Source organism: Enhydra lutris, unplaced genomic scaffold (genome assembly GCF_002288905.1).
Source record: "Enhydra lutris kenyoni isolate GAN:26980312 unplaced genomic scaffold, ASM228890v2 scaffoldscaffold62, whole genome shotgun sequence".
Classification (NCBI taxonomy): Eukaryota; Metazoa; Chordata; class Mammalia; order Carnivora; family Mustelidae; genus Enhydra; species Enhydra lutris.
The window spans coordinates 13,938,348-13,960,089 of record NW_019154146.1 but is presented as its reverse complement, the minus strand read 5'-3'; the positions used below and the strand labels follow the sequence as shown (position 1 = coordinate 13,960,089).

Sequence of the window (21,742 nt, the reverse complement as noted above, 5' to 3'; positions counted from 1 at the left end):
TCTAATTTCCTTTTTCATTTTACTGATGATAATTAACGAAGAACACATTGACATTCCCTGACTCAGAGTCCAGTCCTCTTCCTTTATTTAAATGTTATTTTAAAAGATAATCTCAAATGTAAAAATGGCTGGTTAATAAGGAAACTAAACAAACAAACAAAAAGTATGAGCTGATAATTGAATTGCTACTTTCAATTTCAATGGTTTATAACAGCATTACTTTTAGTTTTTTAAATAACAAATTATTATATTTCCAAAGAACTGTGTTTTCTAACAAAAGCTAGAATAAGTTTAGTTTTCCATTAATTCCTGGAAAAAGTGCTTCTTGTTGTTGCCAAATTCCTTACGGTAACATTAAAAAACAAACAGATGCTTCTGTATTTTTGTTGTTTAAGGGCCAAGTTAGTGAGATGGATATCCTTGGAAATTTGGGAATATGCAATCAGATACCCTACCTCTCTTCCTAGATCTTAATTGTAAATACCTTGATGGAAATACATCTCTTTCTAGATCTTAATTGGAAATAACCTGATGGAAATACATTCAGATGTTATTTGAATTTATGTATTTTATGAGGCAATAAACATTATGAAAGGAAAATGAAAGGACTAATAACCCATATATCTTAAAGTAATATGTTTTATACTAGTCAGTAACTTATAAAACATATATTCTTATTATTTTAATACCATACTAATTTAATTTCAAACCAGTAATATAAATTTTATTCCACAATTGTTTTTGAATTCTTACCACATGTTGGGCACCTGCTGATGGTGCTAGATGCTTCCATTACATAAATAAATGTGTCCAGGAAACTCAGTGGGTAGGGATATAGCAGGATGCTGACCAGAGGAAATCTTCTGTTGTTTTGGGATTTTGGACAACTTCCTCCCAATCCAGTGTAAGAATATTTTCCTGAGTTTTCTTCTACATATTTTTGCTTTATTGAATGATGTCCTTCTTGAAATAGGCCAGGTCAAGATCTCTAGAGCATGTTTGAGGTACAAAAGCATAAGGGAAGTTTCCACTCCTCACTTTTTTGTCCTCAACATTTACTTATCTCCAGCTATTGTTTACTTTACCATATGAGTGACTTATAAAGGTTGTTTTCTCTAGATAAAGCGGATATAGTAATAATACTAATAGCTTTTCTTCTATAATCAGGCTCTTTTGTTGTTGTTTCCAAGGCTTACTGAAGATATTACAGCATAGTAGAAAGATTCATATGGCTTCATGTGGCATATGGCTTCATGTGGCATCTGAAATTCACCCCAACTGTGGGCTGAGTGATCTGCAGGTTGGACAGGCTGCCAAAGTCCAAGACCTTCAACGTCTCCTTAGTGTCACAATCTACTTCAAAGATCTCGTGATCCAGGACTGACGCCTCAGGAATATAACTGTCTCTCCCTTCTCCCTCCTTCTCCTGCAGTTTGATTGGGGTCCCTCTCACTGGGCCTCCGTGAATCCCTTGGTCAGATGTGTCACACAGCCTGCTACCTTGTTGTGGAGCTTCTTGATGGGAATAATGGCGACCCTGAGCAACTCGTGCTTGGAAGTATGGGAATCGTTGCCAGGGTGCGTGTAGTATTTCTCAATGATGACTTGTGCCACAGTATTTACCGTTTGGGTGCCAATGCACTGCATGTTGACAGGTCCCTGGTAAAAGAGCAATATGGCTTTTTTTTTTTAAATCTCCTGTAATATTCTCTCAAGAATCAGCATGCTGCAGTATGTTACTCATTTTATTCATTAACTAGAGGCTCCGTGAATATTTTTTCCTGCCAAAGCTGTCCAAGATCAGATGCGTCCTTAACCAATATTTTGGTTAAAATCTCCATTAAAATTTAAATGATTCTTTGTATCCTGCCACATTACTGAATTGCTGTATGAGTTCTAGTAGTTTGGGGGTGGAGTTTTTTGGGCTTTCCATATAAAATATCATGTCATCTGCAAAAAGAGAGAGTTTGACTTCTTCATTGCTAATTTGAATACCTTTTATTTCTCTTTGTTGTCTGATTGCTTTTGCTAGGACTTCTAATAATATGTTGAACAAGAGTGGTGAGAGTGGGCATCCTTGTTGTGTTCCTGATCTCAAAGGGAAGGCTGTCAGCTTTTTCCCATTGAGGATGATATTTGCTGTGGGTTTTTCATAGTTAGATTATATGAAGTTGAGGAATGTTCCCTCTATCCCTATACTTTGAAGAGTTTTAATCAGGAACAGATGCTGGATTTTGTCAAATGCTTTTTCTTTATCAATTGAGAAGTCCATGTGGTTCTTCTCTCTTCTCTTATTGATTTGTTCTACCACATTGATTGATTTGCGAATGTTGAACCATCCTTGCAACCCAGGGATGAATCCCACCTGGATACAATGTCAATGTACAGAAATCAGTTGCTTTCTTATACACTAACAATGAAAACACAGAAAGGAAAATTAGAGAATCGATTCCATTTACTATAGCACCAAGAACAATAAGATACCTGGGAATAAACCTAACCAAAGAGGTAAAGGATCTGTACTCAAGGAACTACAGAACATTCATGAAAGAAATTGAAGAAGACACAAAAAGATGGAAGACTATTCCATGCTCATGGATGGGAAAAATAAACATTGTTAAAATGTCTATACTGCTCAGAGCAATCAATACTTTCAGTGCCACTCTGATCAAAATTCCACCGGCATTTTTCAAAGAGCTGGAACAAACAATCCTAAAATTTATATAGAATCAGAAGAGACCCTGAATTGCTAAGGAAATATTGAAAAAGAAAAGCAAAACTGGGGGCATCATATTGCCTGATTTCAAGGTTTACTACAAATGATAGTAGTAAATGGTACTGCATGCACATAGACCAACAGACACATAGACTAGTGGAACAGAGTAGAGAGCCCAGATATGGATCCTCAACTCTATGGTCAAATAATCTTTGACAAAGCAGGAAAAAATATACAGTGGAAAAAAGACAGTCTCTTCAATAAATGGTGCTGGGGAAATTGGACAGCTATATGTAGAAGAATGAAACTTGAACATTCCCTTACACCATACACAAGGATAAACTCGGAATGGATAAAAGACGTCAACAAGAGGCAGGAATCCATCAGAATCATAGAGGAGAACATAGGCAGTAACCTCTTCGATATTGGCCACAGCAACTTCTTTCAAGATATGTCTCCAAAGGCAAAGGAAACAAAAGTGAAAATGAATTTCTGGGACTTCATCAAGATCAAAAGCTTCTGCACAGCAAAGGAAACAGTCAACAAAACAAAGAGGCAAACCACGGAATGGGAGAAGATATTTGCAAATGACAGTACAGACAAAAGGCTGATATCCAGGATCTGTAAAGAACTCCTCAAACTCAACACACACAAAACAGACAATCATATCAAAAAATGGGCAGAAGACATGAACAGACACTTCTCCAATGAAGACATACAAATGGCTATCAGACACATGAAAAGATGTTCATCATCACTAGCCATCAGGGAGATTCAAATCAAAACCACATTGAGATATCACCTTACACAACTTAGAATGGCCAAAATTAACAAGACAGTAAAGTGTGGAGATTCCTCAAAAAATTAAAAATAGAGCTTCCCTGTGACCCTGCTATTGCACTACTGGGTATTTACCCCAAAGATACAGATGTAGTGAAAAGAAGGGCCATCTGTACCCCAATGTTCATAGCAGCAATGGCCACAATTGTCAAACTGTTGAAAGAACCAAGATGCCCTTCAACGGACGAATGGATAAGGAAGATGTGGTCCATATACACTATGGAGTATTATGCCTCCATCAGAAAGGATGAATACCCAACTTTTGTATCAACATGGACAGGACTGGTAGAGATTGTGCTGAGTGAAATAAGCCAAGCAGAGAGAGTCAATTACCATATGGTTTCACTTATTTGTGGAGCATAAGAAAGAACACAGAGGACATGGGGAGATGGAGAGGAAAAGGGAGTTGAGGGAAATTGGAAGGGGAGGTGAACCATGAAAGACTATGGACTCTGAATAACAATCTGAGGGTTTTGAAGGGGCAGGGGGGTGAGAGGTTGGGTGAGCCTGGTTGTGGGTATTATGGAGGGCACATATTGCATGGAGCACTGGGTGTGGTACATAAACAATGAATTCTGGTACACTGAAAAGAAATTAAAAAAATAAATTAAAAAAATTTAAATGATTCTTTAAAGTTATTCCTTATATACCTGTTAACTGCTCTATCAGACACATAGCAGTTAAAAAGTAAAAGCTGGTTAAAAAGGGAAGGCGGTGGGCACCTGGGTGGCTCAGTCATTGGGCATCTGCCTTCAGCTGGGGTCATGATCTCAGGGTCCTGGGATCGGCCCTGCATTGGGCCCTCTGCTTTGTGGGGAAGCCTGCTTCTCCCTCTCTCACTCCTCCTGCTTGTGTTCCTGCTCTCTCTCTCTCTCTCTCTCTCTCTCTGTTAAATAAATAAATAAATAAGGTGGAATCAAAATCAAAGGATAAGGTAAACAATCACTTAAATACACAAAACCACTTTTTTTTTAAATCCACAATATATTGAAATAGCAATTTCCTAGGTAGACTTCTATGTTTTGCTTTTATTGCTAGGTAAATTTAAGATTCTAATAGAATGACTCTTGACTGGTAGGAGAGATTAATATTCAAACCTAATACTTAGCTCCCAGGTGATAAGAAGGCAATTAGGAGTAATGGTGGCTGGAAAAATCAGTCAGTTAATGTCACTGAAGAGGATAATCAGAATTTTTGTGAAATTGAATTTTTGTGAAGCAGACTGCTTAAAATGTCCTCTGACAGCATTTATAATACTGAACAGATCAACTAAAAAATGATTCTTTAGATTAAATACAGAGAATTATTCAATATAAGAGGCAGTGGAGTATAGTCACTAAAAGCACATAGCTTTGAGCAAAATTCAGAGATTTTGGGTCTGAGCTTTTATAATTTCCAATTGTATGATCTGAATTGTTCTGTACTTCAGTTTCTCCATTAGCAAAATTTCCAGAGTAATAATGCATACTTCATGATGTTCTTGTGAAGACTAAGAGCTGATTTACCAGAATCACTTACACCAATGCATAGCAACTAGTAATCACTGTAAGTCAACAAGCTAAGCTATTAATATGAATTGGATGAATCAAAATACCCAATAGATTTATTTAATTTTATTCATCTTCAAATTTTTGCAGCTGTATGGACTTTAACAGCAATCAATGTTTCTATAATTGAGATGATTTTTAACAACATAAACAAAAAACAAAGGCAAACCCATAAAGCTTAATGATCTTAAAATTCAAAAAGCCTTGAATTTTTTTCCTGCCAGTGTGTGGCTTTCAGTAAGTCATTTAACATACCTTAGTAAAATGTACCAAAAAGTGCTGATCCTTGTAAAAGACATGTTCTAAGGATGAAATTAGGTGATAAATAAAAATGTTGGAAGGCAATTTCATTGCTATTGAAAATGCAAATATTATTATTAAGACTATACAAGTATTATCTTGGTTGAAATTTATAGGAATTTCCTCAGTCAAATAATAAGAGACCACTCCAGTTAAGAGACTACTTCCAATGCTATTTAAAAAATCATGTCTTCCAGATGAAGATAGTGAATTGAATCTACCTTTACTCTATTCCCCCAACAAATTAAATTGAAATGACAATGAAATATTTATAAAGAAATGGATTTGTCATTAGCATTCAGAGATTTTGAAAAATTTCTGAAAGATGGAAGATGGGAACATAATCACAATCTAAAGCTGAGAAAGCAACATGCAAAAAACACAGAGAATGGCTAGATCGCTTGAAAGCTCTTTTCACTTGGATCAGGTACAGAGAGACTCCAAACTCTGGATAAGAAGGCACTCAGGGTTGGAGAGGAAAAGGGTGATATAACAATCATAATTAATCAAAAGGTTAATGACACAAATACTGACAAAATCTCTACCCTCCCTACCTCAAGCATGCAGCCAAGCCATTTTTGCCCACATTAACCCAGGCAGAATAATCACAGAAGCAAGTTTCTCAAATTACAGTCTGTTAACACTTCATATCAGAGTTATTGAAAATCAGTATCAGTATCAAACTTGTATCAGACTTACTAAAAATCCAGATAACTTATTCCATTCTAGATCTATTCAATTGAATTCTGAGGCAGGACATTAGAATATGTACTTTGAGCAAGTTTCTCAAGTGATTTTTCTGCTTCCCACTATATTTTGAGAATCATCACACTACAGAAATGAACCACTTGACTTATGATGACAAGATCTTTAAAATGTGTTGAAAGCCTATTGTTGTTTTCTTATTCTTACGGAGATACAGCCAGAGTTAATAACCTCCTGTCTGAAAAAAAAAATCCCCAAATATTTGACAAGTTTTTCAGAAACTGAGCATCAGGCAGTATAGGATTCCTTTTTTTATTTTTTCATTTTATTTTATTTAATCTCTTTTCAATGTTCCAGAATTCATTGTTTAAGTACCACACCCAGTATTCCATGTAATACATGCCCTCCATGATACCCACCACCAGGCTCACCCAACCCCCACTCCCCTCCCTTCCAAAACCCTCAGTTTGTTTCTCAGAGTCCATAATCTGTCATGGTTCGTCTCCCCCTCCAATTTCCTCCCATTCACTTCTCCTCTCCATCTCCCAATGCCCTCCATGTTATTCCTTACGCTCCACAAGCAAGTGAAACCATGTGATACTTGACTCTCTCTGCTTGACTTATTTCATTCAGCATAATCTCCTCCAGTCCCTTCCATGTTGATACAAAAGTTGGGTATTCATCCTTTCTGATGGAAGCATTGTACTCCATTGTATATATATGGCAGTATAGGACTCCTGAGAGAGGCAACACAGAGGAGGCTAACCCTGTGATTGTTTCTGTTTACTGCCTACAGAGCCCACTAAGATAGCAAGAATCTCTAGACCTGTCCAGGGTTTCCCTCAATTCTTTGTTGAGTATGGATTAGCATGTTCAAGTGAGGAAATTATCTCAAACCAGAGAAAAAATCACCCGAAAAGAACAAAAGAGTCAATTCTTGGTCTCGTGGGGGGCCAGAATGAGTTTGTTTTCCTACCTAAGAAACAAACTTTGTGGGTTTCTGAGTGAAAGGCTCTTGCCTCAGTAGTGGGGAAAAATTATCCCTAGAATAAAGGTTTCTCTGTCCCGTCTAACAATGTTATAAATAAGACTTGAGAGGATCAGACAAATTCCAAGTTGCTTGACTGAATTTACAGTAATACAAAAATGTCTATCACTCAGGAGTTAAAATTCAAAATATATGGCACTTAATAAAAATATTACCATGCAAGCAAAGACACAGGAAAGGTCCCAGGGCAGGTCAATGAGGGGAAAGGAAATTTTTCTTTCAGCAAATGGTGCTGAAACAATTTTATAGCCATGTGTTCAAATGTTAACCTCAACTCTAAGCTTTGAATAAAAATTAACCCTAAATGGATTGCTGTCCTAAAAATAATGGCTAAAAACTATAAAATTCATAGACGAAACCAGAAGCATATAGGGATGTGAGCTTGGCAAAGATTTCTTAAACATGATGCAAATTGTTTTAAAAGGTAATATATTGGACCTCATCAAAATTAAATACTTTTACTCTTTGAAGGATCCTCTTTTGAAAATGAAAGGCAAACCTGGGAGAAAATACTCGCAAAATATTTAGCCAACAAAGGAATTTTATCTAGAATATGTACAGAACTATGACGATTCGATAAAAAACAAAAACAAAACAAACAAAAAAAAAACAGTCCACTTAGAATAGGCAGAAGATTTGGAAAGTTTCACTTGTGTGAGTGTGTGTGTGTGTGTGTGTGTGCGTGCACATGTGCACAAATGATGTTGAACATTTTTTTAGGTATGTCTATATTCTTAATGGTAAATAGGCACCTAAAAAAATGCTCAGCATCATTAATCATTAGGTCATCAGCCTCGGACCTCAGGTAGCTGAAGGAGAAAATGTGTTTGGTGTCCGCCACATCTTTGCGTCCTTCAGTGACACTTTGGTCCCTGTCACCGATCTTTCTGGCAAGGAAACCATCTGCCACGTGATGGAGGAATGAAGGTGAAGGTTGACGGAGATGGGTCCTCTCCCTATGCTGCCATGTTGACTTCCCAGGATGTAGCCCAGAGGTGGAAGGAGCTGGGCATCACTGCCCTCCCATCTACAGGACAAGGAGGAAATAGAACCAAGACCCCTGGACCTGGGACCCAGCCAGTGCTCAGAACCCTTGCCTGCTCAGGAATGAAGATCGGAAGGATTGAGGATGTCACCCCCATCCCCTCTGGCAGCACCCGCAGGAAGGGGGGTCACCATGGTTGCCGTCTCTGAACAGCATTCCTCAAATTACTGTTTTCTGTTAATATTGCCTTTGTGTAAGCTTAAAAAAAAAGTGGCAGGCAGCATTAAGAGTGGGGTTTTACTGTAACTATCCTACAATATATATGTAGTTTGATGTTCTTCCTGGCTATGTGGTTCCTTGTCAAATGACACCCATACTTGCTCTTCAGGCTCTCCTAAGGTACACCGAGGTACCTAATGTTGTTTGATAAATTCTGTTGCGCTTAAGTCAGCTAGTGTGAATTGTGTTCCTAACAACTGAAAATCCTGACAGACTGAAAAAAAAAAATAGGGGCGCCTGGGTGGCTCAGTTAGTTAAGTGTTTGTCTTCAGCTCAGGTCATAATCCCAGGGTCCTGGGATCGAGCCCCATGTCCTGCTCCTTGCTCAGGTGGGAACCAGTTTCTCCCTCTCTCCCCTGCTCTTGCTCTATCTCTCACTATCTTTCTCTCTCAAATTAATAAATAAAATCTTTCAAAAAATCAAATTAAAACCACAGTGATATACTACTATACTCTCTGTACAATGGCTACAGTCAAGAGGTTTAGTAACACCAAGTCTTGGTGAAGATGGGGAGCAAGTGGTCCTCATGCACTGCTGGTGATAATGTGAAATACAGCCACATTGGAAAACAGTTCGGCAGTTTCATGAAAAGTAAAATTTTCACCTAGCATGTGCCCCAGTCATTCCACTTCTATGCATTTACTTAAGGGAATAGAAAGCCTGCAGTTATACGAAAACATGTATCTGAATGTCCATGGTAGTTTTATTTGTAATAATCAAGAACTGGCAACAATCCAATCTCCAATAGTGAAAGAATGGATACAAAAACTGTGACATATCCATGCACTGAATTACTACTCAGCAGAGAAGGAATGGATCATGGATAAATACAACAAAATAGAAGCAATCCATAATACTTATGCTGAGTAAAAGAAGCAAGACAAAAAGTACAACCTATATGATTCTATTTATTTATTTATTTAGGAGAGAGAGAAAGAGAGAGCGAGAGCTCATGCAAGGAGACTGGGGAGGGGCGGGGAGAGGGAGAGAGAGAGGGAATTTTAAACAGGCTCAGTCTCACAACCCTGAGATCATGACCTGATCCAAAATCAAGAGTCAGATGCTTAACCTACTGAGCCACCCTGGTGCCCCAATATATGATTCTGTTTATATAAAATTATAGAAAATGAAAACTAACCCATGGTATCTGATACATTGATAGTATCTGAGTGACTGCCTGGGCTGGGGTAGGGGCAGGAGATGCAATTGCGGAGGGGCGTGTGAAAACTCATCAAATTTCTACTTGTGTATATGTAGTTCATTGTATTCCCTCCTAGTTTCCCTCCTGAGGGCCAACGTACCGATCCCAGAGCAACTAAGAATATTGGTTGCTGAAAGGTCACTGCTGTGTTTTTCTCAGGCAACTGCTCTTAGGAACAGAGAAGTGGACCACCCAAAGTTTTAACCCCCAGGGAGAGAACGGTAGAGGAGTAATAACTGGTTGACACAGAAATAGAATGTCTCTGTTGTTTTTCTTCAACTAGGATCACCTAAAGTTTCATTTACAGCCACACTGAGGGTCAGTTCTTTTGTGGGTCTAATCCTTCCTTGTTCACTTTTTATAGTCTCTCTCTTGAGACCACTCCCTAATACTCCATGCAACTCCATACCTCAGGGTCTATCACCAAGGAACCCAAGCCAGGATATCTGGCCTCAGGATTGGTATAGGAAACAGATATTAAATAGGATTTTAGTGCTAAGTCTTTTATCAGCTGTCTGGCAATTGGTGGAATATAGATTGTGGGTAGCTATAGCATGTTGTCAAAATATTCACCAGTGGTGAAATGGAAGGTGTAATTCATGGAGGGGAATTACTGCCTGCTGCTAAGTATCTCGGGTGCTTGGGAAGTGTGATGGAAAGGGTTAACTATAAGGACTATGAATTGGGAGGCAGTTGCTGAGTACATTTGATTCATGGATTTATTGAACAATGATGATGATTCACTGCTGGCCCAAGGAAAAATATATAAGCCATAGTGTTTTCCCAGTACTTAAGGAAAACCTCCTGCACAGGGGTGTGTGTTTGCCTAAGTTTGGGACAACTCTGAAGGGCCGTCCTAGCTCAGTAGCTCTGGTAGGATACGCTGAGTCTCATCTCCCGCTGCACTGTCAGTCCGCTACTGCATCTGCTCAGTGTGGCCGTGCTCACTTTCTTCCAGCTGTATTTCCAAGGAGCATTCTCCAATGAGCTATTCGCATGTGACTTCTTGTAGTCTATTTGCAAGAAGCCCAGTTGGAGGCCTGCCTGTGTGCTTTATAGCTAAGCTGTCCCTTTTCCACTTACACAAAGTTTGCCTTCTGTGTCCTTCAGTGCAGCTTCCAATTCAGGAAGTTGGGCTCCTGGGGAAACAGGAAACAGGCTTATACCACAAAAGCAAAACTGACCCGAGTCACCTCTGTACAGCAACCAGGGGCTTCATTCATAAACATGATTGATCCTCAAACATCGCTAGACTTTTGAAGGGGAGCAACCGCACAAAAAGAAAGACCAAGATGAATCAATGGGACAATTATTCATTGAGGAAAGAAAGTTAATTGGGCAAGGGAAGAGGAGGCTAAACACTCTAATTGGTATTCTTGATCTAACAGTGTTTTAATCAGGCTTTCCCTTGATTACCTCGGAGGGGGAGCAACTTTTTACATCTTAAAGTCCATTTGTGCATTCTCTTCTGTGACTCCCTCGTATGTATTGTTTGGCAATGTGTTCGCTGCACTATACTTATCCAGTTATCCCAGAGAAAGATTTTGCTTGTTTGTATTGTTCTTTTTTTTTTTTCCGTATTTAACTTTAGAGCTCATTTGATTTCTTTCTCTTTGTCTTGAACCAATGTTCTTTCTCTAAAGACAATGTTCTTTTTCTAAGGATGTATTCTTTATGTTATCATAATATAGGAGTAATTTTTGATGAGAAGTTTTGAAGGGAGAGTGCATTTTTTTTTTATTGGAGTCTCAGCTAGAAGCAGATTCCCATTGGGCAGAAACAGTAATTCAACCTCTTCAAGTAATTCTATTAAATGTCTTCTCTCGGCTGTTCTGTTTGAGGTTCTTTGTACATAACCAAATCAAAATTAATATCGATGCATACATCTGAGTCCATCCATGGTATTTAAAAAAAGAGAGAGGAGGAAGAAATTGAAACAGGAAGAGGCAGAGTATGTAGAGGGTGTAAACATAGGATTGTAAGACAATTTAGAAGTAGTTATTTGGGTACAAAGAATGGGCAAAATAATGAAGACTATTAAATATGTTGGATCCAATTCTAAACTATGTATTAAGAGAAAAATTAAGTATCTCTAGAAAGGATAGTATCTCTAGAATGTCCTCTACATTTCACAATTTTTTCTTCATTTAATATCTTTGAGGAGGCCATTCATGTAATGAGATGATTAAGGGATCAGTGTTTATAGCACCTTGGCATGTATTTGAGTTCCCGTTTTTTTTGTTGTTGTTGTTGTTTGTTTGTTTGTTTGTTTGTTTTTTGGCAGATCACTTAACTTCTCAGAACCTTGGCTTTTCTGTCTTGGAAAGGGGGATAGCAGTAATACCTCCTTTCTGGGGTAGCTGTTTGGATTAAATTCGTGAAAACAATACCTAGAACACAGTAACACTCTGTGAGGATAAGTTATTGTTATCATTTTTAAGATAGTATTAGGTAAATATACTAATGTTCAGATATCAGTTTTTAAAGCCATTTAGAATGTTTAATTTTGGTGTAAATTAAAGGGGGCATTAAATTAGTAACAAGTTTCATAAAAATCTAGTTTGTTTTATTTATTCTGTGGCTTAGAAAAATTAATACAAGTCTAACACACCTGCTAAAAATTAGCTTTAAATCTTTATAATTGTAAACTGCATCATCCCAATTATTTTAGATAAATAAGCACATTTAAGTAATATGTTTTCTAATAAGATTTGCTTGTGTAGATATTATATTTTTTAAACATTTTTAAAAATTTTTTATTTATTTGACAGAGAGAGATCACAAGCAGGCAGAGAGGTAGGCAGAGAGAGAGGAAGGGAAGCAGGCTCCCTGCTGAGCAGAGACCCTGATGCGGGGCTCGATCCCAGGACCCTGAGATCATGACCTGAGCTAAAGGCAGAGGCTTTAACCCACTGAGCCACCCAGGTGCCCCTGTAGATATTATATTAAACTAGTGAATGGATTAATCATCTAGAGCTTACTATAGAATAACAACAGAGACTAATGTGGTCTATGTTTAATAGTTCTTTATTCAAGCAAGTTCTAAATATGACTCAAAGCTTCTGTTAGGTTAGATTTAAAACTGGATCTAGAATTCAAGACATATTTTTATTTATTTATTTATTTTTTAATTTTTAAAATATTTTATTTATTTATTTGACAGAGAGAGACACAGTGAGAGAGAGAACACAAGCAGGGGAATTGGGAGAGGGAGAAACAAGCTTCCTGCCAAGTAGGGAGCCTGATGTGGGGCTCGATCCCAGGACTCTGGGATCATGACATGAGCCTAAGGTAGACGTTTAACAACTGAGCCACCCAGGAACCCCTCAAGACATATTTATAAAGATACTATTTTACCTTGTGAATTTCATTTGTCCAAATTGTTTATTTTACTTGTTAGAATTGTTGAAAGTGCTACTTTGAATATGCAATATGTTATATATTATATATCTATTGTTGTATTTGGTTTGTAAATCTCCCATAGTGTCATTTATATAAAAAATGTAGTTGAAACAAATGATTTTTCTTTTGAATTCATGTGGAAATGTCTATTTTTGGAGACAGTTCTTTGATTTGGGATTGACATCCTTTTTGGCATTAACATCAATTGAAACTCTAATTTCCTTGTGGTTTGTATGAAATTTTTGTTTAGGATTTCTGGTCTTCTTATACAGTGTTGGCTTCTTTGTTGTTTTTTGCTTTTTAAAATATGCTTTCTATTTTTTTTTATTCCACTTTATTTTCTTCAGTAAGTCATATAATTTCAGCACACTATAAAATGATTATTTGGGACATCCATCTCCACACCCTTTTTATGAGGTTTAGTTGAAGGAAATTCAGAGGTGATAAAGCCAACTGTTCTAGACGGCTGCATTTGAAAAAAAAATGTGTGTATATATATATATATATATATATATATATATATATATATATATATATAAAAGAAAACACAAGCCTTCAGAATAAATCTGCCCTTATTCCTCCCTTGTTTCTATCTTCTCTCTACTCTTTAAGAAGTTCTTCCCATCTGGAGTTATCTTTGGAAACATAACTTCCTTAACTTTTACTTGTGGAGTTATTTCCCATATATCCCTACTTCAAAGACCACTTTGGCCACAGTTTCTTTCCATACTCATTATTCTCTCTTGAATCTTAAATTCAACTCACCATTAGCTGGTTATTAAAGGAGGAAAAAATATTTGTTGACCTTCAGTGGAAGGAAAAGATAAGGGGGAAAAAAAAATCTCTGAACACAAGCCATGAATTTTTTGGTTATAGGTATTTACATTGGGGAGAAAATTGTGAGGAAAAAGGTGATATTATTAATACAGGCTTAATTACACTGATAAAGCCTTGGATAACAGCATAAACGGTAGAGCTGGATAATAGTATAAACAGTATAAACCGATAAAGCCTTGGAGAACAGTATAAACTTTGCTCTGATAACAGATTGAGCCTAAGGGCTAATAGAATAGATGAAGTGTTGCAAAGAGGACAGATTGTTTTCCTGGACAATTTTATACTATGCAATGTGTCTATGAGGGTATAGTGCCTCTATTTGCCATTAGTTCCACCTACTTTATCATTTTTCCTTCTGCCTTCTCATTCACAAGAAATTCTAGTCTTTGACACAGAACTTCACAATGCTGCCCATGTGACATATTCCAGTGTTTAGTGCATTGGGAGGTCAGTGCAAAAGGATCAATAGAGAACTTTGTTTATCATATATAGTTAGCATGTCAGCTAAGGTGACCTGGCTTTTTGATAGATTGGCCAATGAATCCTTTCTCTTTCCTCTCCCTGTGACATTTTTATTATGTGTGGCCAACCAGAGGCTACTAATAATGTTCCAAAAATTATATGTGGGTTTTAGAGAGAAGCAAAAGCCCCAGATAAGCTGCTGGTTCAAAGTGCACACCAAAACTGTAATTCCAGACATTATCTCAGCTAATTACATGTTTGTGATTTCTATTTATGTTATTTGAATATAAATCTCTCAGAAAACCAATTTGGATGATTGTTAATAAGCAAGCCCCAAATTGGAAGTTTCTATGTTTATGGCTTTCTTAATACTAAAAAAAAAAAATCAATTTTTTATTTCTAAGACTTTATGCAAGTTGTTAAATATGAAAGCATTCCTTTTAATTGTGTAAAAAGCTTTGGTTTGAATGTGTCAAATATTGTTGTTTTTTTCATTTAAGTTTCTGTAATGTTTAAATATATGCTTGGTTGGAGATTGTGTTATTCTTTGAGTCCGGAAATGTTCATTAGCATCTTCACAGGGAGTAAAAGTAACTCTGCCATATGCATGTATTTAGTTTCAAGTGGAGAGGGAAAAAACATTTTCAGTAGGTTAAAATTATTCTCTATGTCTCAGAAAATCTATGGGAGTAATTATGAGAAGATAGCATAATTACACAAACCACAAAATGGATTTTCAAAATAACAGGACACTTATCATTTATTTTAAATATTATGATGCATTAATAAAATGAATACATACAAAGGGAATGTTTATTAACAATAGTAAGGCAGTAGGGTACAGAGGCAGAAAGTAGTGGTCAAAAGTGTAAGTGATGTTTTGGTTCTCAATCTGTTCAGTCTTATATTAATTATGAGAGACTATGGACTCCAGGAAACAAACTGAGGGTTTTAGAGGGGGTGGGGGTGGGAGGATGGGTTAGGTTGGTGATAGTATTAAGGGGGGGCAAGTACTGCACGGAGCACTGGGTGTTATACACAAACAATGAATCATGGAACACAAAATCAAAAACCAATGATGTACTGTATGGTGACTAACGTAACATAAAAGAAATTTTTTTTTGGACTCTAGGATGTGAGGTATGCCATTTATTGGTCCTTCCTATCCTTCCTAACATCATTCCAAAATGGTTCTTTCAAGAACTTTCACTGTGAAAGGAAGAAAAAGGGAAAACAGAGTGATAGTAACCTAGTCAAGGATGTGTTGATTGTTGGCTTAAGGCTAAATATCTAAAATTTCAGAAAAAGTGTTGTCTAGGGACAGGAAAAAGGTTAATTGGGTTATATTAAGGTCAAAATGAGATTAGACACTATGTATCTTTTCTAAAGGATTGTGAAATACTCTACCTTCCTTCTGTTGGGAAGAAAACATTTTTATTTACACTTCAAGATTCTTTTGGCTGGTCTAATAATTAAATTGAGACGAAAAAGATTAACAGGAGAAAATCAAATTTAATTATGTACATATGGAGGTTCCATAAGATTCTGAGCCCCCCACGCAGTCAGGCAGTTGAGGCTCACATGCCATCCAGAAGGGGTTTAAGGGTTTGGAACTTCAAAGTGGAGGAAGACAATTCTCAGGAAGATGAAAAAGAGTAAAAGTTTGGTAAACAATGTTTGTAGGGTCACTCAGAATCAATGGTACATAAAAATTTCAACAAAAAGACTTTGCTATGTTCCTCCATGTTTACCACATCTAATTCTTATTATAATAGGAGTTATCTATATGATGGTTCTCTTGCTGGAGCAGGTTCTCTACCTAAATTATTTCAGGTAGCTTGGGGGAAGGTGAAGGATTCTTCCTGAGGCTTCTGTTTTTTAAAAATATTCGGCCTAAAATAATCCAATGCCAAAGAGACATTTTGGGGTGGCAAATTTTGCTCCCCTATATCTTTAGTTCATATGCTGGAATTATTGAGATAATCTGGGCTATCAGAGAATGATAATATCATCTCATCATCATTATGTGATCATCATGGTTTACTTTATTGTTGACTATGTGCCATTCACAGCTCTTAGCACTTTGCAAGCATTAAAAAAATCAGTCCTTACAAAAAGTCTATGAGATAGTTGTAACACATCTCAATATTATTATTAATTTCTTTTTGCGTAGTTTCTTTTTAATTAATTTTTATAAAAGTCCTCCACAATATATATTAATATTTGAATTGTGTTTCATAATTTTTTTAAAATATACTTAGTAGACTTTAAAAATCACTTTTACTGATTTCACAGAGCACTTATTAAAAATTTCACATTTTCATTGTTTTTTATTATTATTTTTTAAGATTTTAATTTTTTTTTTTTTTTTGACAGGGATGCAGTGAGAGAGCACAAGCAGTGGGGAGAGCAGGCAGAAGGAGAGGGAGAAGCAGACTCCCCACTGAGCAAGGAGCCCAATGTAGGGCTCAATCCCAGGAACCTGAGATCATGACCTGAGCTGAAGGCAGAGGCTTACCCAACTGACACACCCAGGTGCCCCACATTTTCACTGTTTAGATTATGATTTTAATTGATTTCTGTTTTCTGGGGGATATTTAACTGACAGCTTTTTATTTATGAGAAAGCATAGGAAACTTCTGCATCATTGGTTATGTCTAAGAATGTCCCTGCTCATGAATAGTAGCTCAATTTGAAATTTAATTTTTATAATAAATATTCCCCACTTGAAATGCATTCTAGCATCAGATAACTAATCCAGTTTTTAATTTTTCTTTGTCTATGAGTTATTTGTTACTACCTGCATGGTTGTAAACATTTTTCTTAATTCCATAAATTTAGAAAGAAAATAAACAGATGTTGGAATTGGTATCTTGTTATTAGTGTTGCTTGGGGCTCAGTGAGTTCTTCTGCCTTGAAGTTGCAAACATTTTTTTTCAGGCTTTAATGTTGATATATTCCTCTACATTATGAAGCCCTGCATAAAAATTAATGTTTTATTTTTTGTTGTTCTTCTATTTTTAGTTCCTAGCAGGATACCTGACGTATTTGTTAAAGTCATTAAATTCTTGAATGAATTGTTCTAGCAGCTTGAGAAAATAATATTTAGAGCTTTCATATGGTAATGTAGAGGCCAAAAGAACCATCAAGAGACTGAAATTAAAAAATATATATTTTAGAACTTTATCTCTCCTGTGAAAGATTAGAGTTATTTCTGTCAGAAACGGTTGTCAGTACATTATAATATCAATAGTCCAAACTTCAACAGTCATCAATGAGTAGATTTTCAACATCATCAGGATGTCCTTGCAGCTTTCCTTTAGATGCTTCCAGGAATCTGACAATAGTTTCTATTTCAAGTATTCTGGACATCTTTGTTATAACTTCATTTGGACAAATGATGTTAAGTCCGCAGAAGTCTAAACTAGCTTCTTTACCCACACCCGTACGTTTTCCTAAATGATTGAGAGATGCTGGAAAGGATTATTTTGTTGGACTCTGCCCTAAGGCAAGAAGTTAGTAGTTTCACAAAGGGAATTTGTAATGCTGTGAGATGATAAAATTGACAACTGGGTGTGTTAGTGGGATCTTCGAGGTGCTGTGGGTTACCTATTTGAGAGTGATGCTCTGTCTAGTTAATCTTCTGCTGTTGCTGTTGTTATAATTTACCAACATTAAGTAAACACATACCTTTTGCTTGTGACTGCTGACATTTTCTATTTTGTTGAATAAATAGCCAAAGAGAAGATGAAGGTATTTTTTTGTATGGTAGGCACTCTAAGAGCAAATACACTTTGAAGAAGGAAGAATCTTCAGACAATTACTAAATAAAATTGGTTCAATAAAACACTGCTCTTATGGTCAAAATAAAAACCATTCCCGCTGACCCACATACAGTATTTTGGGTATAAGAAATATATTCTCAGATGAAAGAACCATTAATTTATCTTACTTTCCCCATGGCACCCATATTACATGGGGGAAGTAATTACACAGTGGATCTGTTCTGGGGAGGCTCAGTCAATCATCAGGTGTTTTCTAACCTCTGCCTTACAAGTAAAATGATGGCATTGCAAGAAAAGTAATACATGCTAGAGAAGTGATGCATGCAGGGATTGAGTCTGGTAATGTTTAGCTTCATTTCCTTTTAAACAAGTCTATTTTATGTATGAATGCAGTGTGAAATTACTCTCATGGTTGACATGAGGAAAGGAGGTATTCATACTCAGAATTATATTGTTTTTAAAATTTGAATAAAAGATAATTATAAAAATCAATTCATATTTTATAATCAGAAGGATTTACAATCTTTTAAAAATGGTATCTAATCTAGTCTTAAATAATCTTAAAATAATCACATATTTACATGTGTTAGGTCATTGATAATGGATACTACTTTTATCAGAAGTAGAGGAAAATGAAACGTACTTTGATTTTTAGGAAATAGTGCATGTGCGTATCACGGCAACATGTGCTACAAGATAGACCTGGAAACCACTGTTCAGTTCTCTGGTCTTATGGTTTGACTTTTTCAGATTCCACATATAAACTGCTGTAACAGATAGCCAGGAAGGATTGACAACAAAAAGGGAATTTGAGGTAAGGGGAGAGACTTCCTTCAGTGATGGAGTTAACATACTGTGTTAGTGAAATCACAGGAATTCTACAGTAATTGTGGAATATTGGTAAAATGGGGATATGGAATATAACTACAGGAGTAATTACCTTGGATAGGTGAAAGGGGATAGGGAACTGCTTAGGCAGCAGAAGACCTAGCTTTATAAAGGACCATGGACAGTTCACTCATTGCAATAATAAGGAAGACCAGGGAAGTGGGCACAATCCTGAATCTTGACCAGAAATCCTATATACTTACCAAGTTGAATATGTTAAGTCAACTTCTTTTTTCAAATGATCCATCTGTCTACCCATCCTCCATTTGACACAGTACATAACTCCATTCTTTATTAAAAAATAAAAACCAGAATCCATCAAATGTGAACTCTCCTTAACTTTTAATCTCTGACCAAACTTTGCTGCAATAACACTAATCTTTCTGTCCCCCTAAGAGATTCTCCAATGAAAGCTGTCTTTGCTCCTGAGATCTGTTTCTGCTTTGCTATGAATTCTGTCCCCTTTCATCAGCACACACTTTGCTCCATCCATGATCCCCCTTCATACCTGAATTTTATCTTCCCCATCTTTTCAAATTCCTCCTTGCTCAGGTCACACCCACCTAAAAGGAAATAAATACCGTCTTTAATCCTATATTACTTTTCAAAAGTCCCTTTTTAAAAGTACCTTTTACCTTGGTAGCTGCTTCTCAAAGAATCCGCACTCACTATTTTGCTTTTCCATTCATTTTTTAAAATTGAGATATAATTGACTTTAATATTAAGTGAGTTTCAGATGTACAACATAATAGTTCAATATTTGTGTATATTGCAAGATTATCTAGTCTAATTAACATCCATCAGTGTATATAGGTACAAAAATATTTTTCTTGTGATAAAGACTCTTCAAATCTATTCCTTTAGCAATTTATAAAATACACAATACTGTTTTATTGACTGTAGTCACTGCGCTGTATATCATATCTCCATTCTTATATGTTTTATAACTAGAAGTGTTTAACCTTTCCTTATTACACAACCATACCATTCATACTTTAAACATTACCACAGCAATTATCATAATTATCAGTTAATAACATTTGTTATTATTAGTAAAAGTATGAACTATTTCAAATATGCTGGGAGGTATAAATAAATAAAATTAAGTTAGCCCATAAAATAATTAACAAACTTAGAAATTCAGTGACAAATGATAATCACCTTTGTACCCCTCTTCACCTGTAGTCCTTTCTACTAACCCAGAGAAAACAGGCAACTCTCTTGAATTCATTATTTATCCAACTCATACACTTTTTTTTTTATCCATTAGGATAAATCTATGTATGCCCAGAAAATATGATTTTACTTTGTATGCATATTTTATATTAATTTTATCATACTATCTGCATCCTACTGCAACTTTTTCTTTTCTCTCAAGTTTGTAATATTTGTCCCTACATGTGTCTCTAGGTGTTCATTTTTACTGTCAAATAATATTTATTATAGGAATTAGTGTACTGTATTCCAATTGAATGAATATTTGTATCATTTCAATTTCTAGCTAGATGTGAAGCTTGATCCCAGGACCCTGAGACTATGACCTGAACTGAAGACAGATGCTTAACTGACGGAGCCATCCAGCCAGTTTTTCTTTCTTAGTTTTCTATCTTCAATTTTCTATCTTAATTTTCTAATGCACTAATTTTTTTTTCTTTTGTGCTATTCCTTTACAGTCATCCTCTACACCCTACAATCTCTGGCATCCGTGGATTTGTTCTTCAATCTCTATTTCATCTTTAGAAGAGTGTCCTGTAACTGGAATCAAACAGTATCTAACACATATAATCTGTACAGACAAATGTTCTGTATGTCCATTATTCTCAATAAATTGTAAGACTATAAAAAAGTTATAATATAAAAATAGTCTGTTAACTTCTGCTCTGGTGTACACATTCAAGGCTTGGATTGCTTTACTTGAGGTACATGCATTATCACATTTTCTAGATATTGCCTATTTCCTCTTGAAATCAGTATTGTATGAGAAATAGTGTTGCTCCTAAGCCTTGGCAATATTTGGGATTGCCACTGCCATACAACTGTTGTCAATTTGTTGAGAGCAAACTTTTGTTTCCTTGTGGCTTGGATTGCATTTCTCTCACAACTAATATGATAGAGCATTTTGCCATATACTTTTGGTTCCTGAGTTTCCTCTTCTGAGACTGACTATATGTTACATATAACAAAGTATTAAGTCATGTACTATAATATTAATGTTTTGATGTACAATTATCAGAACATAGAATAATCCCATCATGTTTTGTTTCTTTCACTGTTCGTGGAGTTACTTTGAATGCTTTTCGGAATCATCCTAGAAGTTGGACGCACCATTTCCCAGGGTCCTTGCAGGAGTTTCAAATCCTACATTCTGGGAGAATGCTCACATATCGATAAACTCTCATTCATCTAAATCTATGATTTGTGCATCTTGGTCCCATATACTCAGAATCCAGTCTCAGGCTTATTCACTGGGCTTCTAAATGTACATGTTGACTAATCCCTTCAAGTTCCTTCCGAGCACAGTCCAATATCTCCCTTAGGAGGAGAAGGAAAACTGACTGGTTATGGTGAGACATGACACTGTTTATTGACTTAGTGATCAGCAAGAGAGTTAGGGGTCAGAACACTGGGTGGGAGGGCTCATGCTTTCTTGCAGGTATGAGGATCTCCACTATGTTCAAGTGAGAGGAAAGTACCAAGCTTCGACAGCAAGTGGTGCTCAATTCTGTTGGCACAAAGTATTAAGGAA

At 36.2% G+C, this 21,742-nt stretch overlaps 2 pseudogenes; one reads left to right on the top strand and one right to left on the bottom strand.

Moving 5' to 3' along the window:
- Positions 1–1,234: 1,234 nt before the first annotated feature.
- On the bottom strand, positions 1,235–1,647 carry LOC111158735 (annotated as a pseudogene).
- A 4,144-nt stretch (positions 1,648–5,791) lies between these two features.
- On the top strand, positions 5,792–8,394 carry LOC111158734 (annotated as a pseudogene).
- Positions 8,395–21,742: the final 13,348 nt, after the last annotated feature.